We start from the raw sequence: 26,304 nt of genomic DNA, 5'->3' as shown, positions 1-26,304 counted from the left end.
AAGTGGCGCTGTGGCTCAAGTGGTAGAGTGCTAGCCTTGAGCTGAAGAGCTGAGGGACAGCGCCCAGGCCCAGAGTTCAGGCCCCATGACCGGACCCCCCCAAAAAAAATACTTAACAATGAGATAGTGCATCTTCAAAAGTGTGATTCACTGCATCTGTGAATTAGATGTGATGAATTCAGGAGATAAGGGGTAGAAAATAGCGATTTACTTCTTAACAGCCGTGGAACCTTCAGCCATTGAACAAAACCTGGTCTATGACAAAGCACCAATGAATTGCATCAGTGTTCCTTGCCCTTTGGTCAGGGTGTACTGGTGGTATTTGTTCCCATGAACCAACATCCTCTTGTGAAGGAAGAGCCAATGTTTCCTTCCCTTCTGAGAGAACTGATTACACTAATGATTTCTATTTTGGTGAGACATAAACTAAAAGCAGGACAGAACATGATTGGTAACTCAGCAAAAACTGACATGGCTTTTTGTCAGAGAAAAACAGTTTAAATTTTTGTATTAATACCATCTTTTTTGAGAACATTGCTTTTAACATTACCTTAAATAGGAAAACCAGATGGTTTATGGAAGTGCTTTTAATTTCAAGCAAACGAGAAAATCATAACGAAAACGACTGATAGGGAAGACGTTTCCTGGGAATGAGATAGTGCAGTATTTGGTCAGACATTGCCTTCCTGATCACTTTTACTGCCAACTTCGAGGTTTCTGTGTTTTGGACTGCAAACTGTCAAAATCAATGTGTTCATACATGAAGATTCGACAATGGAATCTCTTTTAAAATTAAGCCTTTCTGGTAACCCTGCAATCTTTGTTGTAATGTAAGTGATGCATTTGGTGCCTGAATTTTTCTTTTCTTTTTTCCATAAGAGCACTTCATTTTGAAAGTAAGTCATTCAACACCATATCATTGTTAGAAAAGATAAAGCCCAGCTGATGACCGATATAGGAAGACAAGGTTGGGCAGTGGCAGAGTGTTTTCATGTCCACAAAGCAATGTAAATATACTGATAGTGTATCCAATCTAAGTGGCAGTGAGACATTTCATTGATAGGATTTATTAGAAAATTATAGTTTGACTATCCAATTCACTTAACAAATTTGTATTGATCATTCGCTTTGTGGACAACAACTCTGACCTCACAGAGCTTGCATTCTCGTGGGAGAGACCATCCAGGGAAATGTAACCAAGATAGCATGCTGAAAATGCAAAACACATGTTCTTTTAATTGCTATTAAACCATGATGCCCTGCAGCTTTTTACCAAATGAACTATACGATCCACGCTTGAGCAAAGCAAGTGTTGTTAAAGGAGCTAAGGCCTAAAGATAAATAAACGCTGAGACTAACTGATGTCAGGGAGAAACAAGAACTGTGAAAGCTTAGATGTCTGTGACAGCGTTTGAGGAACAGAAAGAAGGTTGGCATTAGCTAAATTGAGAAGGAAAGGGACAAAAGTTGAGGATGGAGAAGTCAGCAGAAGCCAGATCATACATATTGTCTTGTGAGCCCTCCCACTATGTATTTGAGGAATATGAGTATTTGAAAGCAAGGTGCTCAGTGAAATGAACTCCAATATATGAAAACAAGAGGTTTTTCTTTGCTGTTGTTTTTAATGTATGATGTGAACTTATTTCTTTTTCCTTCCTTTTCCCCCTATGGTTTATCCTCTGTTGTTACTGTATTTGATTTTGGGATCCTGTGTATTGTATATATGTTTATCTGAATTAAGGAAAGGAAGGGGAACATAAAATGGTGACACAAGGACAAATGGAGAACCAATGTAACAATAATCATAAGACAATATGTAGGAATTGAACATTACAACTTGGGAGGGAAGACTTGGGGGAAAGGATAGTGGAAGAAAAATGAGGGAGGGCTACAATGTTTGACAAGAAATGTTACTCACTACCTTACAGATGTAACTGTACCCCTCTGTGCATCACCTTGACAATAAAATTAAATTTAAAAAAATATCACAATGAAACCTCTCACTTTATTATTGTAGTATGTGCTAATAAAAACTATTTCTAAGAAAAAAGAAAGTAAGGTGGTGAACTATGGTGGGAACTATTTTTGAGCAGAAAATATAAGATCATCAGTTATAGATGGTCCTGTATAAGCATGACAGTTCAATTAATTTGTCCAGCTAGGGGAACCACAAAATATCTAAGGATGTTCTCGTGATCTAATTAGGATGAATGTCTCATATAAGCAAGAAAAATGAGAAATGATCAGGATGTTTATTGAATTTACCTTCGTATTTGAACTAGATATAGGGAGTGGTGGCCTGTACAAAACAACTCTGCAGAATTGTCAGATATTGTCAATGATCCTTAAAACTGAATTAAACTGAAGAGGTGGTGGGAGGTGAGAGTTGGCCTGTGATATACTGACATTAATAATTGAGGGAAATAAGGAAGCTTGGTCACAATACTGTCACAATAAGAAAAAATAAGTTATGGGTTCAAAAATCAGAGAAGAAGCTCTTGAGCTCATGCCTAAAATCCTAGCTACTCGGGAGGCTGAGATCTGAGGATCACAGTTCAAAGCCAGCCTGGGCAGAAAAAGTCTTTGTGAGACCTCCAATTAACCATTCTAAAACCAGAACTGGAGCTGTGGTTCAAAGTGGTATAGCCCTAAACTTGAGCAAAAGCGCTCAGAGACAGCACCCAGACCCTGAGTTCAAGTCACACAGTAGAAAAAAAAACTAAGAATCTTAGAGGAATCCAGGAATAAGATCACAAGGAAGAAACAGTTCACGAGAGAATGTGCTTTGGCCTAAGATTTTTACAGTGAGTACAGTGATAATGCTTGGGTTTTCATTTACTGGACTCAAATTGCACAGAATGTCAACTTCAGTTAAAATGTAGGGTCATGGTGGACATGTACAATAGTGAGGATCACTATTGATAATAACTATCACCTTCTAATGCCCTTATCAAGGAAAGCCATGGTAAATGAGGACATTTACCAAGACCTACCACCTGAAACTTGACTTGTGGAAACAAGCTAATATCAAGATGGGGCAATGAAAACCACAGCTAAGGGCCCCGTTATGAAAGTGGCCACTGGGAAAGTCGATAGAAGGAGAGGCTTAGTAGTCCTGTGCCAGCTTTCTCTGAAATTCCAGTAGAAGTTACCTTTGAAGGAGTTAGGGATTTGGAAGGTTTAGCTCAGTGGTCTATCACTTGCTTAAGCATGTCTATATGTCTTTAGCCATAGGTTGAGTTTTAGCACAGAGAAAGAGAGAGAGAAAGTGAGAGAGAGAGAGAGACAGACAGAGACAGAGAGAAAGAGATAGATAGAAATAGAGACAGAGAGAGGAGAGAGAGGAGGGAGGACAGGAGGGAGACAGAGAGAGAAGAGGAGGAAAGAGAGATGACAGAGACAGAGAGAAGAGGTAGGAAACAGACTTAGTTGACATTTGGTCTTGGTTGGGATTTAGACCAGCTAGTACAGAATTTTAACCTGGCTATACAAAATCAACAAAAATGAGATGCCCTCTATTTCTTTTTTTTATTTTTTGCTTGTTTGCATTGCAAAATGGTAAATAAGGAATGAGATTCCTTTAACAGTCCCCCTGATAGACTTTTCTATTGTAGCCATTTTTAAATTAATTGTTAGTGATCATAAGTTGTACTTCCACTGAAGCAAAGAAAAGCAAATTACATGAGTGATTTATTCAGGACCAGATACCATTTGGGGTATGTGGTAGTTTGTTGGTGGTGGTACTGGTTTGTGAACTCAGGGTCTTGTACTTGCTAGGCAAGTGTATCACTACTGTCAGTCCTCTGTGCTTTATTTTTCAGATAGGGTTTCTTACTTTGGCTTGTTTCTTACTTTGGAACTCACTATTCCCTCTCTGTCTCCTGGGTAGATGGGATAATAGATGTATACCATTATGCCCATAAGATGACAAACTGATTTTTCAGATTCCTTACTTTTTGTTGTTGTTGTTGTGGGGCTTGAACTCTGGGCCTGAGCGCTGTCCCTCAGCTCTTCAGTTCAAGGTGAGTGCTCTACTGCTTGAGCCACAGTGATACTTCCGGTTTTCTAGTAGTTTATTGGAGATAAGAGTCTCATGGACTTTCCTGTCTGGACTGGCTATGAACCATGATCCTCAGATCTCAGCCTCCTGAGTAGCTAGGATTATAGGCATGAGCCACCAGCGCCTGGCTTTCCTTACTTTTTCAAACATCTACTGATGCTTAGTGATTTACATTTAGATCTAATTAATCAATGCCTCTTAAATCAAAAGAATACATAAAACTGTCAAAATAGGGAACTAAAAATTCCTGAGTTCTAAGTTTTCAAGTACATGGAAGTACAAACACATTAAGTAATCTTGCATGTGTTATTTGTTAAGAGTTATTTTCTGTCAAGTACTCTTTTTTTTTAAAAAAAAGAGTTTAAATGATTAAAGGGGTAAATGACTTTGTAATTTAACTGTTATGTTTTTAGTTATTTTAACCTAAATAATTTAAATTATTCCAAAATCTTAGATTAAAATAACTTAAAACTCATCCTTTACCATAAAGTGTAATGATATAAATAGTTGAGAGAAGGACATAGGAGCTGTATCTAGGCTGAAACTAGAACAAATATGAATTTGAATATTTTCATTGTTAGACCCCAACCAAATCATGTTGGATCATACAGTTCTCATACTTGAATCTAAGAAATTACACTTTTGTGTCCCAAAGAATTTGTTTTTTTGAGGCAGACTCTTATTCACTTTATAACCCTGGAATGCATGATCTTCCTGCCTCAGCCTCCTGAGAGATGAGATTATACACATGTTCCACTATACCTGACATTAATCTCCCAAACTCATTAAGAGAAATGGAGAAATTTATCTCAGGAAATTACATATGAGACCTTCAATGGTATGTAGACAACTCATTTTATTCCTGTTTTAAGAAAATGCAACGCAGAGTGCCTGTGGCTAATATCTGTAACCCTAGCTACTCAGAAAGCAGAGATCTCAGACTCCCAGTTTGAAGCCAGCTAGGGCAGACAAATCTAAGAAACTCTTATCTCCAAAAAGCCAGAAGTGGAGATATGGTGCAAGTGGTACAATGCCACCATTAAACAAAAAATGCCAAGCAAGATTGTGAGGCCCTGAATTCAAGTTCCAGTAGTGGCACACACACACACATACACACACGCGCACACATGCATACACACACACACTAATGCAGAAAAAGTCTTCATATGGCTATTTCTTATAACAACTCTTTTTAATATAGAAGGTAACATGTCAAGTGGAATTTGTGGAGATGTGTCTGTGGTAAATTGATATTTGGATGCTTGTGTGATCTGACCACTGCTATGGGGCAGTGAGAAGCTGGTGGTAATGTGGTTGGCCCTCTCTTGAGTTGCTGACTCAGATGAGCTTGTGAGCAACAGGGAAACAAGTCTGTTCTTGAAATCACAGATTCTGGGCTGTAGACTGAGGGGTTTCTCACATAACTGCTATTTGTGTAGGAAGCAAAGTCAGAGTACTTTTAGGCCCTTTAATGAACCTTTTTCTAAACCCCTGCCTGGATGGGAACTAAGAAATGTTCATTTCTTCAAAGTAGATTGCCTAGTGGTCATGCTTGTGAACAAAAATTAATGATCTTGGCCTTCATATTATGAAAGGAACACTGGCATATTATTTGAAAATAATATGAAGTATTCATTGACTATCTGAATAAAAGAACTGCTTGAATCATCATTTTCCAGATCATGTGGTGAGGTAGCCTGTTGACACAGCTGGCTAAACCTATGTGTGGTAAAAGAATTGCATTTTAATGAGCATTCCCCTTTGTAATTTGCATAGGGGACTACCTAAGCAAAATTGGTAAAGACTGTGGTAAGAAAATTTGCTTTTTTTACTTGAAACTTGTGTGTGTGTGTGTGTGTGTGTGTGTGTGTGTGTGTGTTGGAGGGAGGGAGATGGCTGTATTTGTTTGTATGTATACCAGTCCTTGGCCTTGAACTCAGGACCGGGGCACTGTTCATGAGCTTCTCTGCTCAAGGCTAGCACTCTATTACTTGAGCCATTGCTCCACTTCAGGCTTTTTTGAGTGGTTAATTGAAGATAAGAGTCTCATGGACTTGCCTGACATAGTGGCTTTGAACGACAATCCTTAAATCTCAGCCTCCTGAATAGGTAGGATTACAGGAGTGAGCCACAACACCTTAAAACTTCTTATCAATACAGTTATAGATGCAGATGCAGTTTAAAGATTATATAGTATGCTCCTGTTTATACTCTTCCTACGTTTCCTCAGTGGTAGCAGAACAGTAGTATAAATTCATCACATGAGATAAATGGAGGGGGAATTATAACACTTAGAAAAATGCACATATTAAATTGAACCCCTTTTATACAACTACTTAAAGATAATAAAATATGTATAAGTAGAAAAGATAATAGGTATACATAATGGATGTTATATTGAAATCCTTTGTGCAATAATAATAAAAATAAAAAATAATAATGAAAAACAGGGCTTATTGAACTGGAATTTACATTGTGAGGAGTCATTATTTTAAAAAAGAAAAATCAAGTTGAATCTCTTGATTACTATTGAATTACTGAAAAGTCAAACCAATGTTTTATTATTTTTTGTAAGTCCTCTCTAATTGAAAAAATCAAACATTACACAAATAAATTAACTAATTATCGTTGAAATTTTTTTTGTTTTACAAAAAATCAACTCTGTAGTTGTTACTGTTTGTCACAGTAGGATTCAGAAATTAATAGTTGCTGTGAATAGCATCACATTGTTGGATTGTCAGGGCCCCTAAGATCTTTTGAAGATAACGTGTTGTTTTACATGGGGATATAGGACTCTGTGTAGTGGTAACTTGAGCTTGTTCCTGGCAGAAGGATGACAGGGGTATGCAGTGAAATTTAAAAGTGTAATCACTTTTGTCTCAGAATAAATCTGTGGGCTCTAATCAGACATTCAAAAATACTTCTATGAAATCAACAAAAACAGAAACATTACCTTTACAGATCTCAGTACCTTTTGCATCTTTTCAAGATTTTTTTCTAGTAAAGAACTCAAACCTATATTTCTACAAATGTCTACCTGCTAACTTTATTTCATGACACAAGTTTTCCTGAATTCAACTAAGAAAACTTCCTATAAGTGTATCATGTTAACATTCTCTTCTTTCTGTAGTAGTCACTTTTCATGATCATACTTCAATTCTATGAAAGTTACCTTGTTTTCTAGAAATACTTTTTCTCCTACAAGATCACAGTGGATGGATTGATGCATTCATGATCAGTGCTAATGATTCACAGCAATTTCTAGTAGGCTGGGAATCAGAAAAACTTCAATTAAATCCCAGGTGCAGAGATTGCACCTTGGGAAAAGTTTTAGTGAGTCAGAAGGATAGGTAATTTCATTAATCTTATGTAAACCAACCACAGGAAACATTTGCTATTTATTCTGTAATCCATCCTCTCTATTTCCCATCACTCCCAGTTCCACCCATAAGGCAAAGCTCCACCAAGAACGCATACACTTAAAAGCTATATTTAACTCTCTGCCTTTGTTCATGGAAATGAACAGAAGTAGATACAGTAATACTGTGAAAAACCATTGTGTTAATGAACCATTGTCCACACAATAAATACCATTATCTTTTCCTTACAAATATGCTGTTACCTACTTGCTGACAGATCACACTGGAATTCCTCCTACCCCCCACCTCCCCTGGCCCACTTGTAATGGTAGATTTTTACAGACTCAGTTTTCTATTTCATTGTTGGTTACCTTACAAGCAATCTGAGCAAATGATAGGGGGTGAAGAATGTGATTTGCACCTAGAATTTTATATCTTATCCAGGTTAGGTTTTGTTTATAGGGTTAGGAAAATGGGGAAAACAGCAAATAGATAGTTGTTGCTTTGAGGAAAACCTCATATAATCATTTACAAATGAATCAGAACCAACCACACACATTAGCAGGCTGCAAGCACTGTCTCGCTCTTCACCAAAGGCGTTCAGATAACCTTGGCAATCTCCATCTGAAATTTCTCCACACAGTTTAACTTCTACCTTAAGACTTTGCAAAGTCTACAGTTTCTTCTTTTTGTTGTCTTAATGCTCCATTACATATCTGCTACTTCATCCAGATTAAACAAAAACAAAAACAAAAACCAGTTGGGTGGCTATCCTTTAAAGATGACCTATTTTGTTTCAGTTATTTAACTACTAAGCGAAGTACCTTCTAAACTCCCTGACCCCACTTTTAATATTGTCAGGTTTTTTTCTTTTCAATTACCTTGAGATTCTCTATATATTATTGGTAGAATTATAAATGTTTTTATAACATAAAACAAGCAAGATTTATAGCTTGTCTTGTATGTAAGATGGTACTGAATGGTACTCACTATACACTATGTTGAAAATGAACTCTACAACTTGTGGGTAGGCATGGGAGTGAAACACTGGAAGAGAGCAAGGGAGGGGTGACATTGTCCAAAAAGATATGTACTCATTATCTGACTTATGTTACTGTAACCCCTCTGTATATCACCTTTAAAATAACAATTAAAAATGAAAAAAAGTATACTGAGGAGCAGCTGTATTTTGATATTATATCGAATATCAGTATCACACAATCCTCTTAGACTCTGTGAATGATGCTCATGCTCCTTACTGAAGTTAAGAGAAATTTTGGTGACTAATATTCCACCTCAGAATTTCCTACGTTGTGCCTAACTGAATACCTTTGTAATCGAGTGCAGGCTTAGTAAGTGCTTTTATGATTTAGGTAAATTATAGATGATGCAGTTTGGAAAGGCTGGTGGTTGGAGAGCTACCATTTTCTCATCTTTCCTATGGACATATTTTCCCATTGGGAGAAACAGGTAAAAAGACCAAATTACCCATAACAAAAGGGAAAGAAAGATAAAATTAACCCCATACATGAATAGACAGAATTGTCTGTTGTGCATAAAAACAAATTTATATAAGGTCTTGGAATGAGGAGACGAGTTTATGGGTTTTCAGAGCTGGCCAGGATGTAATGCTTCAAAGGCCAAGTGCCTTTTGGCGGACAGTAACTTGGAAAGTCTAGAAGACTGGTATATAGGAACCATCACTTTCCAATGCGGCAGTGTCCGAGACCTGGACTGCAACTTGAAAAATAAAATGTGTCACTGCCTTTGGGATCATCTTCCATCTCTCTCAACTGATTTCATTCCATTAATCAGCAGTTTGAGCAACTAGGCAAAATTCCATATGCAATGTTAAGTTGCCCAGAACCTAGATAATGACTTCCAAGGCTCTGAAATTTGAGTTTCTTTTTGAAAGACAGTATTCTACTTATATGGGCATGGAAACTTAGTCAGTTTTTCTTGCTTTTCTAGGAAAAGGTCTGCTTAAGGAGTAGGTTGCAATAAAAACCCTTTTCACACCATCTTTTATTGGTGCAAAAAGTGGGCAATTTTCTTCCCCAAATCTGGCTACTAGCACCGATGCACTAAGATTGAACCACAGCACCCTCTAGCTCATAGGCCTGCATAGCCAGAGGTGGTGTTCCAGAATTCCATAGAGAAGCACTGAGCTTTGTTAACATGAGATTTTCTTTAGGTAGTATATTTTCTTATCATCTGTTTGTGTAACTTAAACAAGTGTTGCTCCACCTTCAAGTTAAAGGGAACTGTTATTCAATGAATAACATCACATCCAAGACTTTCCCCAGTCCATTTATTAAACATTCCTTATCAGTTTTCATTTTTAAAAACTGACTTTCCAATAATTTGTCTTTACAAAGGAAAATAGTTTAGAGCAAAATATCCCGATATGTATGCCAAATCACTGAATGTGTTGTAATCATATGTTTGGAAAAGTAATTGAACAGGCATATGATTTTAGGGAGAACCATATTGTACTTCCTTACTCATATATTTAAATAGGGGTCATCCCAATATCTAAACTTTAGATATCACTTTTAAAGTAATAAATAAGAAAACAGAGAAGTGAGAAATTGAGACAGGAGAGGGACTCTCCCATCTTACTACTTACTTCTTCATACTTATCTCCATATACTCTTTAAAAATTAAGGGACTAGTTTTAGCATATGTAAATCTTCTCTTCCTTCTCCTCCTTCTCCTTCTCCTTCTTCCTTTTCATTTTAACAATGGAAGGACTCATGTGGAGGAAGAGTAATCTTTACTAATGTTTGAATACAGTCCTGTACCTTCCACTCTCAAGACTGCCCCCTGACCCTGACCCTGGACCAGCTCAGGTGCCATTATGCCCTGCCTCATGTCTCATGGCCCTCCTCCAGTCGCCATGGTGTCCCACTTCAGCTCTCCATTGGAGCTGATCTGGTTTGTTGGGATTGTTTTTCTGCTCTTTCCTTACTTTCCTACTCTCATGGCTCAGTTTTCTAGCAATGGTAAGTGTATTTGAGGTGGCTGTAGGTCTTTCAGACAGGAGTCCACCTGAAGTTGCTGGCTTTCTAATAAAGACTCCAATTCAACCTCTCAGAATGTGGCTTCTGTTTTCTTGCAACTGATTTCCCGTACAACAACAGTACACCAAATCTTTGCTTTTTTGGTAAGTGTCTAAGATATCCTACCATATTTTAATGATACTTGTTAGTTCAAGGTCGCTTATTGTGGTGATTGTACGTAACAATTGAGTTAAAAAATTAACCCAATTTGAGAGCAGGAAGAGTTGGATCTTCAGTTTGGTTTGAATACACAGGAGAGATTTGGAAGAAAATATGCCAAATTAGTATAGGAAATATATGGAATTATAATAGATCAAATTTTAACCTATGAGAGACAATTGTTTCTAACTCAATTTTTTTTCTTTTTCATTTTTGAAATTTTATTGTAAAGATGCTGTACAGAAGGGTTACAGTGAAGTAAGGAGGCCAGGTCTGGCTGGTGCCATATTGGCCACATGGTGGATGGTAGGATCTGGCATCTTGTCTTCATGCTGGGGAAGGAAACCCCCTCCCCCCGCCAATCACCTGCCTGCCTCCAATGTAATGGGCATGCACAGACCCCTGGAGGCAGGGGCAGGCACTTGGCTGGTAGATTACTGAATCTGTCATTCTACTGCCTAGAACTGGGAATTTCCTGAGGATCTGCCCTCTGCGCCAACCTATTTAGGACCAGACCAGACTAGCTGCCAGTACTCAATGCCACGGGTGTCTCTGTGGTCGTGTCCTGGAGCTGAATTGGCTTGTTGGTATTGTTCTAGTTCTTTCTTTCCTCTTTAGCATGCTTCCTAGCTGGGTTATGTGTATTGGCATGCTGCAGGCCTTTGTAACCACTGGCGGCCTGCAGCCTGTTACCTGTATAATAAAGACTCCAATATTCTATATTTTAAAATGTGGCTCCTGGAATGATTTACCTTACAACAACAGTTACATGAGTAAGATAATGAGTATATTTTTTGTGGAGCATTGTTACCCCCTCCTTTTTCTCCTACTATCCCTTCCCTCCCCCACCTCCCCACTAGACCCCTGACCCTGAAGTTGTAAAGTTCATTTCCAACATATGTCTTGTGAGTCTCATTGTTGCAATGGGTCATCCTGTGTCCTTGTTTCAGCACATTTTGTTATTTCCCTTCCCCTCCCCAAATTAGATAAATGTATATACAAGATGCAAGGTACCAAAATCAAATACAGTGACAACAGGGATATTCTATAGGGGGAAGAAAATACAAAAGAAACAAAATCACATAGTACATTAATAACAACAACCACAAAGAAAAAAAAAAACTCTTGTGTCCCTATCTTGGGGTTTATTTCACTTTGCATCATCTTATATGGACATAGGTACATAGCTTTTGACCTTTTCTGCTTGTCTGGTAAGATTATTCTAGACATATACTAATTATTGCAAATAAGGGAAACCATGGGACCTATGTTTCTTTCGGTCTGGCTTACTTCACAATATAATTTTTCCAAGTCTTTCCACTTCCTAACATTCTTTCTGATGGAGCATAGAATTCCACTGTATGTATGTATGTATGTATGTATCTATCTATCTATAAACATACCACATTTTCTTGATCCATTCATTTGCAATGGGTTAGTTCTATATCTGAGCTATGATGAATAATGCTGCAATAAACATAGTTAGCTTTAGTATGGTAGCTTTAGTATGGCCTTGTTTATGATTATTTGGGGGAATGCCCAAAAGTGGGATTGCTGGGTCATAAGGGGAGCTCTATGTGGAGTCTTTTGAGGAACCTCCATACTGTTTTCCAAAGTAGTTGAACAAGTTTACACTCCCACCAACAAAGCAGTAAGGTTTCCTTCTGTCTACATCCCCTCCAGCATCTGTTGTTATTAGAGTTCTTGATTATAGCCATTCTAACTGGGGTGAGGTGGTATCTCAATGTTGTTTTGCTTTGTATTTCTTTTATGGCTAGGGAGGTTGAGCATTTCTTCATGTGTCTATTGGCCATTCTTATTTCCTCTTCAGAGAAGTCTCTCTTTAAGTCTTTAGCCCACTTATTAATGAGGTGGTTGTTTCTTTGAGGATTTGTTGTTGGGGGAGTTAAGTTTTTGAGTTCTAAGTATATTTTAGATATGAGACCCTTGTCCATTTTAGGCTAGTAAAGATCATCTCCGAATCTGTGGGCTTTCTGTTGATCTTGCTAGCTATGTCCTTTGCCATACAGAAGCTCTGAACTTTCATGCAATCCCATTTGTCCAACCTTTCTTTGATTTGTTGTGTTTCTGGGTCTTTATTAAGAAAATTTTGGCCTGTGCCAAGAAGCCCTAGAGTTTCTCCTATTCATTCTCCTGTTTTCAGGGTATATGCTTTTATCTCAAGGTCTTTGATCCACTTGGAGCTGTTTCTGGTTAGGGTAATATATAAGGATCTTTAATTTTCTGCAGGTGTTTAGCCAATTTTGTCAGTACCATATACTGAAGAGGCTGTCTTTCTTCTATTCTATTTTTTGGCTCCCTTGTTCTTGTGCCAGTACCAAGCCGTTTTAATTACTAAGGCTTTGTAATAGAGTTTGAAGTTTGGTATTGATATTCCTCCAGCAATCTACTATGATCAAACGGAGTTCACTTTTGGGATGCAAAACTGGTTCAATATACGTAAATAATTACTATAATTTATCACATCAACAAGAGCAAGGATAAGAACTACATGCTTATCTCAATAGATGTAGAAAAAGCATTTGACAAGATCCAACAGTGCTTTAGATGAAAGCTCTGGAGAAACTAGGAATCTATAGAACATTTCTCAATATAATAAAGGCTGTGTATGACAAACCTACAGCCAGCATTATACTTAATGATGAAAAGCTAAAGCCATTTCCTCTAAATTCAGGAATGAGACAAGGTTGTCCACTCTCATCACTCCTCTTCAATTTAGTATTAGAATGCCTAGCAAGAGCAATAAGACAAGATGCAAACATAAAAGGGATCCAAATAGGGAAAGATGAAGTAAAACTCTCCCTCTTTGCAGATGACATGATTTTGTATTTAAAGAATCCCATGGACTCCACTCCCAAGTTACTCTAGCTGATCTGAAACTTTGGCAGAGTAGCAAGGTATAAAATTAACCCTTAAAAATCAATGGCTTTTCTGTATGTCAATAACAAGAAGAGCATGGCTGAAATCAGGAAAGCAAATCCTTTTGTAATAGCCCCCACAAAAAATAAAATACCTACGAGTTAACTAAAGAAGCGAAGGGCCAGAGGCTGATGGCCTGTAATCCTAGCTACTCAGGAGGCTGAGATCTGAGGATTATGGTTCAAAGCCAGCCTGGACAGGAAAGTTTGTGAGACTCTTATCTCCAATAAACCACTAGAAAACCAGAAGTGGTGCTGTGGCTCAAGTAGTAGAGCACTTGCCTTGAACTGAAGAGCTGAGGGATAGCACAGAGGCCCAGAGTTCAAGCCCCATGACCAAAAAAAAAAAAGAAAAAAGAAAAAAGAAAAAGAGGTGAAGGACCTCTATGATGAAAACTTCAAAAGCCTGAAAAAGGAAATTAAAGCAGAACTAAGGAAGTGGAAAAAAACCTCCTGTGTTCCTGGATTGGGAGGATTAGCATTGTGAAAATGACAACACTGCCAAGGGCTATCTACAAATTTAATGCAATACCCATCAATATCCCAACCTCATTCTTCAGTGACAGAGAAGAGGCAATCCAAAAATTCATATGGAACAATAAGACCCCAAATAGCAAAAACAACCTTAGCTGCAATAACAGTGCTGGAGGAATATCTAACTTAATTTTTTAAAATTATTTTTGCTTTGCTAGACAAGCAGTCTACCACTTGAGCCATGATTTAAAGTGGTTTTTGCTTCATTAGTTTTGCAGATAGGATCTTGCATTTTTGCCTGGGCTAGTACTTGACCTCTATTTTGGTTCATCATTAATACCAAGTCTAATTTTTTCACATCAAATTTTACATATCTAATCTTTTCAAGAAGATTGATCTTCCATTGTTTTAACCAATTTCTAGTACGTGTGTGTGTGTGTGTGTGTGTGTATGTATTTATATATGTGTGTGTGTGTCTTTAGAAATTTTCATTTAATTTTGTGTATATCAACTCTTTGAAGCTTTTTTCTTGGTTAATGTGTATAGTTTTCCTTCAGCCTGTTTCCTGTTACAATCAAGCGAGGGCAGAGCCTCATGGGAGCTAGCTGAAGATGGAGGAAAGAGGTAAGTTTGATGGTGGGAGGAGAAGAGTGAAGGAGAAGAGCACAAGTAAGTTTTTGGAGAGAGGAGACTACACTCCATTAGGGAAGTATGATAGGCCTGGTTAGTATTAAGCACTCCTTTGAGATTTGTGATTCGTGGACCTTCAACAAGATCTCTCAGGTATGTTGTCTACAGTATTCAGTTGCTGAGTTTAGGAACATGGAAGATAGATTAGGAACATGGAAGAGAGCTGAAGTGGAATTTGCCAAAAGTACTTACAGACTTTCTCAAATGCTAAGGAAAAAGCATTCCTCTTGGAAACGTCTCTGCCCTTTCACTGAAGTTTTGTCAACCCATGATTTCCTTTGGTATAAAAATATGCCCTGGTACTTATCATCATTAAACCACTAGAACAGCAAACACAAAACCTTTCTTTTAGCTTACTTCTCTTAGAATGATCAAGTTACTACTCACTTTATCTGTTCCCCACTTCCCCCTGAGCTTAATTTCTTTAGTTTTTCTACTTTATTTCCTTACTTCCTATTTTCCTACCCCTTTCATTGGCTGCTTGATTTGGAGTCTGTCTCCTCTGTAAGGTTTTTATTTATTTGTAATTTAGTGGAAGTGATAGAAAAGTTTATTAGTCTATTTTTAAAATAATGTAGACATTTTGCAGCATTCCATACATTTCTGGAACTTATGGAAAATATTACATTTGAGGCTCATAGTCTTCATGCTCCACAAATAGTTTAGATTCTACATGGAAAGCATACCATTGAAGGTAGTAGTTTTTAGAGCTGTCTATTGAAACGGACCGTGTTTGTTAACTGTCCATCCTGATTAGTGTCAATGCTATAGCTGAAAATCCCTGCAAGCAGGCAGGAACTTTGTAACTCTACTATTTCATTATTTTCTCTTCTTTTTCTGCCAACTGAACCACAAAAATAAATTTCTCAGACTTATTTCAACTATCTGAATATGAAGGCAACCATTGTTTGATTCTTCAACATCTATTCTTTTCTTGCCAGCTGTCAGGGCTTCAGTTTTGTTCGGGGTGAGGTGATAGACTTGGTTTGTGTTCCCAGTACTACATTCCATCTAGGTAATAAAGTACACACCTACACATCTTGGCCTGTGCTTTGTTGCACTCTCTCGTGGAGAGGGCAGGACAAATATCCCTGGCCCATTTGTGTTGACCTTGGTGAGGTGATTTTTTTGCCAAATGGAATGTTAATGGATGTAACATGAGCCCAGACTCTAAATGTATTAGGGTGTGTGTTGGCTGCTTGTATACCTCCCAATTATCATGAGAGGAGCATACAGTGGGGGTAGTAGTGACAGAATAAGGACATATGTGGGACAGGCATAAAAACATACAAAGCCTTGATCTACATGCAGTCAACTCTGACCAGATAACTTAAAGTGAGGAACAATTACTTGGTTTTTGTAAACCACTAAGACATTGGCAGTTGCCTGTTTTGGTGTGCAGTCATACAGGTGGCAATATGCCCAGCTGGAGGATGAATCATAATTAGGCTAGGCAAATACTCTTGTTGTTTTCCAGATACTTGATTTCTAGATTCTCTTGAAGCTATGGGTGGCCAGATGATCCAGTTTTAGCTGTTGAGTTCTATGAAAGTAGTGTATTAAGGCCTCCTGGCAATGCTTATGCTTCTCTGGAAAAAAGAATAGTAGATGCTAGAAACTGTTTTCCTTTTTTTCTTAATAGAAAATTCAATAAAAAGACAGTGAGATAAAAATCTCAGTCCTCATAGCTAAAGATAATTGAGGAAACAGGGAGGCTGAGTTTCAGATGGCAAATTTTAGTGTTTGGCCAATATTTATAACTTCCTATCTCTCAACTTCCAATTTAATCAGGTTTCCTGTTTCTTGTTCCCCAAGGAATTTCTAACCTAATGTACCTAATAGGACCACTTAGTATATTAAATTGACTAGTCATTGTTTGTGGTATGAGGGATGAAGGAGAGAATGCAGCATGTGTTCTTAATTCCTACTCCTTATTTATTAGAACCCTATGGTTTTTGCTATGCTCTCTCTCTCTTTCTCATGTCTGAGACCAGAACTCAAACTCAGTACCTTACATTTCACTCACTGGCTCATGCTGTACCGACTGAGCCATGCCTTCATTCTCTGCTATGCTTTCTCTTTGTCAGTATGTATGTAGTATAGTGTAAACGTTAGATTATACAAGGAGTAGGGGGGTCATTTATTTAGATACTGCAAAAGACATCCTGGCCAACATTGGAGACCATGCTGCCAAATTTTGATTTCTGAAAAGGAAGCTATGCCAACTATGTAAGAGTATCTCTTTGAGGACTGCTGTGAAGCCAACCATCAAGGCAATCTAGCACTGTGTGATGACCATCATCAACTTGTACTAGGTAACTAACGCAAGATGAACTTGGAAGGTGAAGGGTTTTGGCCAAACGAGAAAGTACCAATATGGTGTGTCCTTCAAGACTTTCACTAAGCAAAGACAGAATGACAGAATTTGAGGCCTACAAAGACATTTTTTGAAAAACTATTCTGCTGAAAACTTTTTTTTTCCTGCTTATGTGATGCTGAGGAATTGAACCCAGGGCCTCATGCATGAAAGGCAAGCACTCTACCACTGAGCCACCTTCCCAGCCCCTCTGCTGAAAACTTTTTATTTTAAAATTGAAAGATGTTAAATAAAGGGAACTAATCTCTGTTCAAATAGGAAACTCACTTTTCAAAGCCAGTCTCTAATTAAGGCATAAAACAGACATCCTTAGTTGTACAAAACCCATTCTTGGTACTGTGCCCAAGGAGAATTTCTCCATGTTGGATATGGCTGCCTCCAAGTCAGCTGAGAGCATGAAGCCTGGGAGTCCAGCCAATCTATCCCCTTAAAATGGCAGATAGACATAACTGATGGGAATGCCAACAGGAAAACAAAGACAGAAGTTACCTGAGGGTGAAACAGAACAATAATTCATGATGTCTTCAGATTTTTGGTGGTAAATATGACGTCTTCTGATTTGTCTTCAAGGACTAAGGCTGAGCCTTGTATTTTGAAACTCCTCACAATTGACTCTGTGATAATCCCTTGCTGAGTTTGTAAGATCTCAAGAATAGGTGCAACTGGAATGTGTTCAGGGAGGGCTAAAAACAAGGGCAGCTAGGGATGGTGACAGGATTGCTTTATAAATTGAACATTGAACTTTGAAAGCCTGAATCCTTCAGCAAAGAGACTGGTAATCTCCTTTTGACCAAGAAGTTGGCCTAGTTAATCATAGGACCAATGAAATAATTAGGCCAGAGTAGAATATTTCGGGAGTGAATTTGAAGTTCAAATTAACTTCAAAACAAGAAGAATCAATGATGCTGAAATTTAAAGACTAGTAAAGAGAAAAATTTAAGGATAGATTGCCTTCCAGCCTTAGTAATCTCTAATTGCACACATTCCACTGCCTGATTACACTAAATATAATAAATTTTTATCTTTAGACTGCTGACCTGGTTTGAATGGCCAGATCTGGGTCCCAAGATGTATAATGCTTATGGATTACTCCAGAAGATTGGACATAGTCAGTAATGAATCTTTATTTCAATGTTTCTGAGGTAGCTGATGTCTGGGAATTTAAAAAGAATGATGTGATGGATAAATCCTTAAAACTGTTTAAGATGGAGATGCTGATGAATAGTAAGCAACTTGCTGAAGAAGCCAAGAAGCCAAGATTCTTTCTTGCACATATATATCATCAAAGACAAAGGAAAAAGTAGGGGAGTTCCTTAAAAAGATAAGATCAAAGTAAAGAGAATTCAGCAGCCCACAACTCTATCTGTGATAAGAACTGGAATTCAAAGCAGTCACTAAGAAAGCATCTTCATCAAGAGTGAATGTGGGTGTTTGAGCTATTGCCTACATATACCAAAATGGTTGAGGATTTCTATTTTTATTTTATCTTTTCAAGAGTATATTAAATGATGCCTCTGAGTTATTCCAGAATCCTGTCAGCACTTTGAAGATGCAGCAAAAATGAAGGATGTTATTGACCACGCAGTGAAAAGATGTTGCTATTCTGAAAACCTGTGAATCCAGTTTTATCAAGCCCAGAGGGGCTTAAAGATGCCTTAACCTTTGCACAATGGAAGTGAATTATTGGCAGCTGTTCAAACTCTTCTGTCAGCATTCTTATGGTCTTTGAGAGTAACATTTCCTGACTTAAAAACAAGAGCAACCATAACCCATACCTAACTTGTGAAGGTCCTCTATCTAATAGTCTTTACGGAGGTCAAATATACATACATATATACGAGTAAATAAATAGAGGAATTATTTTCAGAACACGAGTGTTGAAACAGTATTTCTCACCTATTGTAATACTTTTACTAAACTCTAAAAACAAAAGCTCTTATCAACTCTGGGAGCAAGCACACAGCTAACCTTCAGTTAATTGGTTGGACAGCTGAGTCAAAATGTATTTATGGTTATTAGGAATCATACCATGTAGCTAGTTTGCGATGTATTTTGTTCCATGTTTAAGTGTCCCCTTCTCCTCCTTGAGGTTCAGAAGAGCAGTGGAAGAAATGAGCAGTTATGATAAAATTTGTGTTGTATTGTATAGGATTGGCATTAAGTAGTGGAAATTACTGCTCATTTCTCCCGGATAACTATCTTTAATTAAATGGTGTCTTAACTTAAGCAAAACTTTGCTAATTTTGTGTCCAAAGGTTTGCTATAAAGCATTCATAATATATTTACAAAATATCCTTGTTGAAAAAAAGTGATGCTTTTCCCCCAGTTTTGGAAAGTGATGCCAGCTTAGATCACCATACATCTAATGGCCCAATACTGCTGCCATTTCCAAGCATTCAAGTTGTTCCCTAAGATATCAATTAAGCCTTCAACTCATTTTTATGCAAGTGCTTGAGCTTGCCTGGTTTAAGAAGTTTTAACATATTAATGAGATTAATGACAGTGATTACAGCTAACATATGATTAATATTATTGGATTTACATAAAAGTACTGGGCAGGGTTTTGGTTTTGTAGCCAAGAGTTTGGGACTAGAATCTGGGCTCCAAATTCGTATGACACGTATCCATCAATTATTGTCATCACTTTGCTCATCATTTATTCTATTATGTATTTCTCATTTGACTTTTGGACAGTCACTTCTTCTAGGCTATTTTAATCACTCTTCAGGCTAGTTTTTTAGTTAACTAGGATTAGTGAGGAGTTCTGTAGAGGTTGCATTTCATAAACTGTGGAGGGGCCTGGATAACTAATAACAGAAGCCCAAAGACAGCTGTGTGCACTGTCAATGGGTCAGCAATTTTCTTGGTCGTTTAGATACAGGACATGTGGTGTTATGATTTGAAAAGTAACAAAAGCTACTTAAGAGGGAAAGACCTTGAGAATCAAGGTTTGAAGCCAAAAAAGCCTGTAATACTCCATCTCTAATTAACCAGCAAAAATGGCAGGCTGGAGGTATGGCTCAACTGGTAGAGTACCCTCTGTGAACAAGAAAGCCAAGTATGTGTCCAAGGCCTTGAGTTTAAGCCTAGGTACACATACAGTGTCTGATTCAGACACTTGGAGCACATATTTGGAATGAAATTAGTTACAATGAACTATAAAAATATAATGGTCTTTGACATATTATAAAATTGTCTCCTGAGTTTGTAGTCAAGGGGAGTAATGGACAATATGTGGCTTGAAGTATAGATGCCCTCTCTCTCTCTCTCTTTCTCTCTCTCTCTCTCTTTCTCTCTCTCTCTCAGTCAGGCATAGGGCTTAAACTCTGGGCCTAGGAACTGTACCTCAGCTCTCCAGTTCAAGGCTAGCACTCTACCACTTGAGCCACAGCACCACTTCTGGTTTTCTGGTGGTTTACTGGAGATAAGAGTCTCACAGACTTTGCCTGCCTGGGTTGGCTTTGAACCATAATCCTCAGATCTCAGTCTCCTGAGTAGCTAAGATTACAGGCATAAGCCACTGGCACCTGGCTTCATTTTTTTTGTTTGGTGCCAGTCTTAAGGTTTGAACTGGGGGTCTGGGTGCTGTCTCTGAGCTTCTGCTCAAGTCTAGCACTCCACCACTTCAGCCACTTCAGCTTTTGTGGTACTTAGTCGGAGATAACTAGGAATGTAGCTTAGTGGTAGAGTGCTTGTCTAGCATGCATTAAGCCCTGGGTTTAATTCCTCAGTACCACATAAACAGAAAAATCCAGAAGTGGCTCTGTGGCTCAAGTGGTGCAGTGCTAGCCTTGAGCAAAAGAAGCTCAAGGACAGTGCCTAGGTACCCAGGCAGGCCCTGAGTTCAAGCCCCAGGACTGGCACAACCCCTGCCCAAACAAACAAAGTGTCTCATGGATTTTATTGCCTGGACTTCTCACAGGCTTGAGTCACTGGCACCCAGCAGTTCTTTCTTCTTTTATTATTTTTAACATGCTAGTGCATGCTTATAATTCCAAGCCTGTTGAGGCAGGAGGATTATGAGTTCCAGGTCAGGCTAAGCTACATAACAAGATCCTGTTTCAAAAGGTAATACACTTTTTTAGAAAGAACAACAAAAACCAAACTTGAAAGTCTAGGGAGGTGTAGGGTGCATATGCAATGGTTCAAAAGTGAAAGAGTCTGAGGAATCTGGGGACCAGGAATCCCCATTCTTGGAAGGAACAGATTAAACAAGAATTGGAGCCACAGGTCAGATGACTTCAAAGTCTGAGTTGTAAACTGCTATTCTAGGAGCTATACACAGCAAGGGGTTGTGAACCTTCCAGAAGCCTGTGGGAGTTGAATCCTTTTTGGAAAGCAACAACTACTCCTATAGACCAAATACATTGTCAGAACCAAGACAGAAGCAGCCTTTCTAGCTGAATGCTGGTTGGCTCATGCCTATAATCCTAGCATTTCAGGAGGCTGAGATTTGAGGATTGCAGTTTGAAGCCAACCTGGGCAGGAAAGTCTACTGGACTCTTTATCTTCAATTAACCACCCAAAATGCTGAAAGCTGTGGGTAGAGTAGTAGAGTGTCAGACTTTAGCTTTTAAAAAAGCTAAATGACACCATCCAGGCCCCAAGTTCAAACCTCCAGCACTGGAACCAGAAAAACAAACAAACAAACAAAAAAACACCCTACCCACTCTGCTCCCAGCTTCATGTTTGTCATGGAGATGTGGCCAATTTCCACAAGGCATGGAGGCTGTGGAGGAAGATCCTGGGGCTTCACACCATCATCTCTTTGGCTTCCACATCCAAAGGTGGGAACTCTAGGATGGGGATCTGCATCATTTTCTTGGCTCTGTCATTTAATGGATTAAATATTGCAGAAAAAATTTAAAAGAACAAAATGCAAAAACAAACAATGAAAAAAATCCCAAAGCTTTCAAATCTCATTATCTGTTGGATGACTTTAAGAGAAGCCTCCATTGAAAAAAAAAAGTCCCCAGTCCCCATCTGTAGGTACAATTCTGCAATATCCAAAGGGTTTTCCAATAAGAGGCAGAATAAAAGGATATGTGTGTATACCGAATGTTTGTGTTCAACCCCAACGCGATTCCTATCAGGTTTCCTATGGGCTAGGAAACCCATAATGTAATGGTTTTTATGAGGTGGAGCCTTTGTTAGGTGACCAGATCATAAGCATAGAGTATTTATGAATGAGATTAGTGTCCCCACAGAAGACACTCCAGGCCACAGCACTTAACGTAGCTTTCTAGGAGGAAGATTTCAGACATAGACTCTGTTGGCACTTTGATCTTAAACTTCATATTCTTCACAACTATGAAAAATAATTTCCTGCTGTTTCTGTGGTAGGTATTTGGTTATGACTGGATGAATGGACAAAAAATGCCAAACAGTGCTAGGGAGGCATTCCCATCACTCCAGATCCCCACCTCTATTCATACCTCACACAGCACAAGGAAGGAGCCATAGACAAGAAAAGGGAGGCATCTGTCACCAGTTGTGTATTGGAATCTGGCAACCTAAATCAAAGACAGAGGCATATTCTCTAAGAATGGCAGTATTATTTGGTAAGAGCTGATTATTATGATGGGAATATTCAGGCCATAGTAAACTATCAGTGTATTGAAAAAGATTGGAGTAGGGAAGTTTTTTTAAAAGAAAAAAAATGAGGATTACATGAGCTGTTTTGACATACTAGTTATAGGCCACAATGACCTCTCCCAAGAATGGATTCATTCTGAGGCTTCACACTGTTGCTGGGCAGAGGTCCTGGTGGAAGGATTTTCTGTGGAAGGTAATGACATTTGTGTAAGATGGTGGCCTGGCTCAATCTTTGGTGCTAGCTATTATCAGGCAGTCACATGTAAGACCTTTCCATTCACAACTTCTAGGATCATTCATTTTGGTTGTTGTTAGTTTTTCTGTTAGGGCTGACATTGCAATTTCATATGGATTCGGACAATTCGTTTCTTTCACCAGCCCCACATGATGCTGTGAGCTTTTCAGTAGTTAAGAGACCAAGTTAGCTCCAGGATGAGAAAAAAAAAATCCCCAAGGTGAGAATCAGGTAGAATACGTGTCCTTCACACAGGCATTCTATCTGGCCTAGAAAAGCCATAAAAAGCATGGTGATGGAAAGGGTGTGAGTGGCCAGTGGCACACCACCAGGGAAGTCCCACTGCCTGGCTCTTGCTCTTGCTCTGTGACCCTCAGGACACACCCCTCTGAGATTGCAATGGTTGCTGTTAGTGAGGCAGGTGGTTGTCCCCAGGACAGGCTTCAAACATTCACCAGCTGAGCAGTGTGAAGGTGATGCAGCAGAGGCTATGGCAAGATTGGAAAGGACCTCCTGCGGCTGGGGATGAGCGTGGAAACCTATCAAAGGGCCTCCTGTGGCTGGGGATGAGTGTGGAAACCTATCAGATTTTCCAGATCTTCAGCATTGTATTTTCAAGATGCAGTGGGGTATGGGAAGGTGATGTGGTTGGTGTTGTAGTAGTGGTAAGAAAACCTTGCTGACTTTGAGGACCCTAGTGGCTAAGGAAACAGGTCCTACAGCCAAATGGAACTGTTATTTTGGTTCTTCAGATTTACTAGCACTTTGACCTTTGCATCTCACCTAACTTTTCTGGGCTTCAGTGGCCTATCCTGTAAGATAGATAGCATTTTGATATATAACTGTATCCTAAGGTATGGATTAAATGGTACCTGATAAGCTGAAGTATGGGGTATTGTTCTCACTTATTATTTTATCTGTAGGGATGCAAAGAAACTTCCAATGATCTTATGTGACATTGTTTCACGTCTGGGCTCCCATCCCACCCTCAACCCTCAGCAATGGCCCCCTCCACGTGGTATTCATACACACGTAGAGTCAACATCTGTAGGACACAAGGCAGGTGAGCATAACTGCAGTTCATGTCAGGGTTTGTTTATACAGGTCAGGTTGGGAGCTCTTCATTTTCACTGATCGTTGAACATAAGTAAAGCTACAGCACTCCCTTCATTCAACAAATATGAGTAGATTCAGCCTGAGCCTCATAACTTCTTTGAATTTGCTCAGTTTCTGAGGACATAATTAATGAGGAATTGGGACTCCATGTTGCTCTCTGGCGTACAGCCTGTAAGTGAACATTTTAAAACTCTCCTATTGAACCAGAGGAAGCTGGATAAAATAGCAAGGCCAGGAATAAATGTTTGGATGGGGTCAAAGTGCTGGGCCCTCGTGTGAATTCCAATTTGAGAATCAAGAAGGGGCCTTGAGGGGACCATCTAACAAAAGTCAGTCTCTTTTTTACTTGAAGATAAAAATAGGAACTCAAGTTTTCACAGAAGCACAAACCTAGGTAGGAGAGCTAAAATGAGTGGTCTTCCAATTCTAGGCCAAGGCTCCTTCCAATATAATCTGCTCACCAAGTAAAGCTGCACTTGTGGACTCAAATTTCACAACTGCACACAGGGATTTCTGAAGGAACAATACTTTTAAATTTACTTTCCTATGGGAGCTAGGGCACAACATCAATATTTACATTTAAAGTGCTTGTTTTAAGAGCACATATCAGTCCTTCCGTTAAAGTAAGTAACTATTAACAAGGATGATCAAAACTCAATGAAACAATAGCTTGTGAACCAAGTCTTTTAATCTCCCGTGGAGTTGCTAAGCCAAAGGAGTATTGTGTCTGAGGACAGGAAACTAAGATAGCACTAGCTCCAGTTTCTACACACCTGTCATGAATTTAGTATGTGAAGGACTGGCCAGCTGGTTGGCTTTGTAGGGAATGGAAGGGGAGTGGGGGCTAGACAGCATCACTCTGACATCTGATTTAGTTTTATGGTCATGTATGCTGTTTAATCTTGTTCTGCAATTTAGAGAAAGGAACTGTAAATCAGATATTAAGTAGTTCATTCATGGTTTCCAGAAAGTAAGAAAATTTTAACAATCATTGACTGTATCTCTGTGGTTGGAGTGGTTAATTTTGATTTTCTTCTACTGCCCCAAAGTACACTACTGTCAAATTATGGTTACTGCTATTTCTCTTTAAGTCTCACAGGTATTCATCAGTGAGAATCCACCTGGGATCTTAAACCCTTTTCAGATCTTCTCTTTCACCACCACAGTGAGGTTGCTGTATGACAGGTTACTAGAGATTGAATGCAGGGTTTCCAGCTTGTTAGGCCAGTACTCTACTGTGGACTGTGGACTGTGGCCCAATCATTCTGCTTCTAGTTTTCTTTTCAGATATGATCTCAAAGTTTTGCCCAGGCTACAATCATTCTCTTTCCTAGTAGCTGATATTACAAACACACACTACAATGCCCTGACTTGGAGTCACCTTTTTTTTTTTTTTTTTTTGGTTGGTCATGGGGCTTTAACTCTGGGGCTTGGGCTCTATCCCTGTGCTCTTCAGCTCAAGGCAAGCACTCTACCGCTTGAGCCACAGCGCCACTTCCGGTTTTCTAGAGGTTTATCGGAGAGAAGAGTCTCACGGACTTTCCTGCCCAGGCTGGCTTTGAACCGCGATCCTCAGATTTCAGCCTCCTGAGAAACTAGGATTACAGGCGTGAGCCACCAGCGCCCGGCTTGGAGTCACCTTTTTAAAAAATAATTTTTATCCTTTTTTAATTAAAAAACCCCAATATTAAGCAAATGACCATTGAGGCTTTGCTCTTGAGCAAATATATCTTCAAAAAATAAGACATCTAATGTGATAACTGAGTATCCTCATCCAGCTAGACTTAATTTTTCTAATAAAAAAATGAGTTGCACACATATTCATATTTGTCACTTCGAAATACCTCCATGTTTCAAAGTTTTCCAGTTTTTTTTTTTTCTGTCATGGGGCTGGGCACTGTCCCTCAGCTCTTCAGCTCAAGGCAAGCACTCTACCATTTGAGCCACAACGCCACTTCCAGTTTTCTGGTGGTTTATTGGAGATGAGTCTCAAGACTTTCCTGCCTGGGCTGGCTTTGCAATGCAATCCTCAGATCTCAGCCTCCTGAGTAGCTAGGATTACAGGCGTGAGCTACCAGTGCCCGGCTGTTTTCCAGTTCTTAAAAAATTGTATTTTATGCTATTCTAAAGAGGGCAATGTAATTAATTGATGGGGAAGAATGGAAACAAAAAGAGGGGAAAGAATTCTATAATGCTAGCCTGGAGAGGATGGTAATAGCTTTTCTGTTCCCTGCAGAG

Source organism: Dipodomys ordii, unplaced genomic scaffold, assembly GCF_000151885.1.
Source record: "Dipodomys ordii isolate 6190 unplaced genomic scaffold, Dord_2.0 Scaffold5, whole genome shotgun sequence".
Taxonomy (NCBI): Eukaryota; Metazoa; Chordata; class Mammalia; order Rodentia; family Heteromyidae; genus Dipodomys; species Dipodomys ordii.
Note: the sequence above shows the minus strand (reverse complement) of the source record.